The sequence below is a fragment of the Oncorhynchus tshawytscha genome, linkage group LG03 (assembly GCF_018296145.1).
Source record: "Oncorhynchus tshawytscha isolate Ot180627B linkage group LG03, Otsh_v2.0, whole genome shotgun sequence".
Classification (NCBI taxonomy): Eukaryota; Metazoa; Chordata; class Actinopteri; order Salmoniformes; family Salmonidae; genus Oncorhynchus; species Oncorhynchus tshawytscha.
In genome coordinates, this window is record NC_056431.1 from 16,295,057 (window position 1) to 16,299,901 (window position 4,845).

A 4,845-nucleotide genomic window follows, 5' to 3' on the forward strand; every position below is an offset into this window, starting at 1 on the left:
AAGTACAATAAATAAGTAAACGGAATATCAACTCACACACACACACGTCTCATGTTTCCACCCTCAGTTCGTTATACAGGCCCAGTGTTAAATTTCGGTGTTTCTCCTCCCCATTCCTTGTCTGATGCGGGGGTGGACTCCAGTTTTTTTTGTGGGAGGATACGAGATTCCAGCCAGGATGGCAATGGAACGCTGACAAGAAAAGTTTAGTCCGTTTCCTCTTGACTGGACAGACCAAAACGGACTCGATGGCGACGAAGGTATGATACATCACCTTGTTAAGAGTTATTTTCTTGCCATTAATAATATTTAAGTCATTCGTTATCTGTTTATTACTTTGATATCCATAATTTGTGATTCAAACGCACAGGAGACTGTCATCATGTTATAAACTAGGGCGCCGGCTCTCACCTATAAGACTTTATTGTGTTATATTCTCCTGACATCAGCGCATGATGTACGATAAAGTGCTAACATGTTAGGGCGCAACAAATCGAAACCAATTTTGGGATTTAACCAGAGTATATCATGAGCCTACATTATGATCACTGGCCTTGTGGATTTCATTTTGACACGGAATGCGCAATCTGGGTGCCAGTTATTGTGGAGCAGTTGAATGCCCTGTGCCTCGACTGTCGGCGCAGAGTAATAGAAAGCACGGGGAATCAATCAGGTTCACGCATTCCTTCCTACGGAAACGTTGGAATGGAGTCCATTGGATGCACAGTTTCGATACGCTTTTTTGTTAAGGAGGAAAGTCTATCATTTTGCTTGGCTATTTGAATAATAATTTCTTGCATTGAAAATTGGTTTCCAGCCACCATTGATAGTATAAGTAGACTCCTCACACCTAGAATAGGTGCAGTACATATAATAGGTGCAGTACAGTGGGATTTAATGAGCCCAAAGTTCAGCGCATGGATATACAATGTATGGCAAAAGGCTACCCGAGATTAATAGGAGTAACGTTCTGCAGTTTTGGCCAACACCCAGAAGGTAAATCTGTGAGAGCTGCATTAGGAGCATCCCCTTTTGCCCTCAGAACAGCCTCAATTAATCGGGGCATGGTCTCTACACTGTCGAAAGCATTCCACAGGGATGCTGGCCCTTACTGACTCCAATTCTTCCCACAGTTGTGTCAAGTTCGCTGGATGTCCTTTTGTTTGGTGGATCATTCTTGATGCACACGGGAAACTGTTGAGTGTGAAAAACCCAGCAGCATTGTAGTTCTTGGCACACTCAAACCTGTACGCCTGTCACCTACTACATACACTGTTCGAAGGCACTTAAATATTTTGAATTGCCTATTCACCCTCTAAATGGCACACATACACAATCAATGTCTCAAGGCTTTAAAATCCTTCTTTAACCTGTCTCCTCCCTTTCATATACACTAATTAAAGTAGATTTAAAACCTCTACAGGATCGGTGTGTCCCCCCCGCCGGGACGGTTGAGCTAACGTGCGGTAATGTGATTAGCATGAGGTTGTAAGTAATAATAACATTTCCCAGGACATAGACATATCAGATATGGGCAGAAAGCTTAAATTATTGTTAATCTAACTGCACTGTCCAATTTACATGAGCTATTACAGTGAAATAATACCATGCTATTGTTTGAGGAGAGTGCACAGCTATGTATTAATAAACCAATTAGGCACATTTGGGCATACTTGATACAACATTTTTTTACAGAAATTAAATAGTTCATTGGATCAGTCTAAAACTTTGCACATACACTGCTGCCATCTAGTGGCCAAAATCTAAATTACACCTAAACTGGAATAATACATAGGCTTTTCTCTTGCATTTCAAAGACGATAAAATGTAATTTAAAATAACATTTATTTTTGTATTATCTTTGACCAGATCTAATGTGTTATATTCTCCTACATTAATTTCACATTTCCACAAACTTCAAAATGTTTTCTTTCAAATGGTATCAAAAATATGCATATCCTTGCTTCAGGTCCTGCGCTACAGGTAGTTAGATTTGGCTATGTATTTTAGGCGAAAATTGAAAAAAGGGTCCGATCCTTAAGATGTTTTAACAGGTGACATCAATAACAGACCATAGCTTTCACCTGGTCAGTCTCATGGAAAGTGCACGTGTTCCTAATGTTTTGTACACTCAGTGTATATGTTAACCAGTTAAACACTTCAGAATCCAATACAATCCACCCTCAATTGAATTTTGGAATTGTAGCAATTCGTTCTGAATCTGAGATTCTGCAATAATCTTTTTCCCCATGATGATGCAGATATTGTGTCAGGTAAATCAACATTTGCTGAAATATCAAATAAATTAGGAAATGTCACAATCTGTCTGCTGTGTAATAGCAGTTTCATTAATTACAATTGGAATTCCATTCAAATGCTTCAAAAAGTCATTTTATCATAAGGGTGTGTCAAGCGACAAGCCTTAAACAATGTTCATGACTAGCCCTGAGGCTTAACACATTGTGGTATTGTTCTTGGGTAAACATTAGCCTAACAGTAGTGTGCGTGACGCATATATTCTTTACTACCAGGTGTGCACTGTGCAGGAAACGGATCATAATGTGATTGCAAATGAGTAACTTACACTCATGATTATGTTGTGTTATGCATAGTACAATTTATTTGTCATACACTATTAAAAAAGTGGATTCTCCCTTCAAATCTGCTCTTAATCTTTGTGTTATTCTCTCTCACACACCACAAGTACTCAGATCTGGAGTTGGCGTTGAACACCCTGGTAAGTCAGTTCCATGGTGCTGCAGCCAACAATGCCCCCACACTAACCACAGAGGAGTTCCAGACCCTGGTCTCCACACAGCTACCCACCCTTGACAAGGTAATATGATCCCACACAGTAAAGTACGACTCTGTTCCAATATTTCCAATTTGTTCCTTCCTTCCTTGCGGTAATCACTGATCTGACATCATTAAATTCAGGAAATCTGTGTAGTTTAACCCTGGCTTTAACCTGTCCAGCCATGTTATATACATTTTTATCCCAAGGAAAGGATGAAGGAAGAATTCAGTTTAAGTATTAGGCCAGGGAGAGGTCCCTCATTTTGCATGATAGATTCTTCCCTTCCATGGCAACCTCTGTGAACAAATAGAAGTGCAATCCCAAAATGATCCCAGTCTATTCTCTCCCATCTGGCTGTGTGTTGCCTTCCCCTTGTGGATCTGAGAGGATTGGAATTAGGTTGTGGCTCCACCTACTGTAGTTCAACTGTAGTTCAACACTCTTACATCTATCCAGCCATTACTGATTCATGGAGGGTGAATTGATGGGGTGGGTTAGTGTTCAATAAGAGCTGTTTGGATGGCTCTCTTTAAATATGGACCATAAATTATGTTGATGATATATTTTTCAACCCTTTTTTTCCCAATATATATATATATTTTTTCAACATAACATACACATACAAACGGCAACATCACACAAACATCAACTACATCACACCTGCCCAGACCCACATGCTCACACCCCGATCTTTCTAACTCCACCCATAACTTTTGGACTTTATAACTCTAACCTTTTCTAATAGACAGCAGGAGATGAACAAGGCTTGAGCCAGCTGCTCCAGCAGATTGGAGTGAAGGATGGAAAGGGGGTCTCCTTTGAGAACTTTTGGAACTTAGTCCAGACACTGGCCACCATTCAATACGGACAGAGGAGCCAGGAGAAGACAATCAAGTGTAATTGCATTCTACAGTGAGGAGCTGGTCAAACCTACCACTTAAGGGAACAGTTTACACCACCCAGAAAATCACACTTTAACCTGGGCCCCTCCCAACCACCCCATCCTAGTATTCTAACTCCCTAACTCCTCCTCCCTGGCTGTTCACAACTGGTTGTTATGTGTCTGCCATAGAGGGGGTTAATAAAGTTGTAGGCCTATTCGATGGTTAAATGAAAGGTTTACTTTATAGTCTTCTATTCCATCTGCAATTACCCAACATTATTATTTCAACTGCATTGTTATGTCAGTTCTTATGGATAATAGCATGCTATTTATGTTTTCATTATTTACATTGTTGTCACACTTATTAAAACCAACATGTCTAATGCTAAAATGACTAGAAATGAAACATAGTATGCGTGTTATGTTCATGATAATTGTATTACTTGTTGAATAAAACTTTTAATTTTGTTACATGTTTTGGGCTTATATCATGGAAGCTACCAAAACTTGAATACACAACACTATACAGTCTACTCCTTTTATGTAGGTCTGACTCCACCTACTGACTCTGGATCTGATAATATGCCATTTCTAGAGATAATGTCAGAATTAGAGGTAGAGTAATCTGATCCTGGATCTGTGGTTATGCGGCAATGTCTCGCTCAAAACACCCGAACCAGAGAGTTTCTAAACACAGAGGTGCAACATTGCGAGACTTCAAGGAACGCTTGCTAAACAGACCAAGCAGACTAGGCCTGGACTTTGGGTTCAAGAAGTCAATGCTCCATAGGATCAAAACTGTAACGTATCATGGGTAAATTGACTGATCTACAAATAATAAAGAGTAGTTATTTATGATGGAAGGTGATTTGTAAATCAGTCAGTCGGCAGTCGCTTGCACTGTCTGATGCACCTTCGAACATCCAATGAGAGAAGTAAAACATTCTTCATTAGCTGTTAATTTTCTCGAAATCTAAAGGCACATCTAAATTTGAGTTAATATCTTAAGTAGTTGAACATGTTATAACTCCAACCTCGTGAAAGTGTCAAACTGTCACATTTTCGTCAAAAACGAATTTATGTGGAACCAGTGCCTGACAGCATGCACATGCGCAGTTCGGCGCAAGATCACGGTTAGACCAGATGACGTGATTCTGCGCATGAG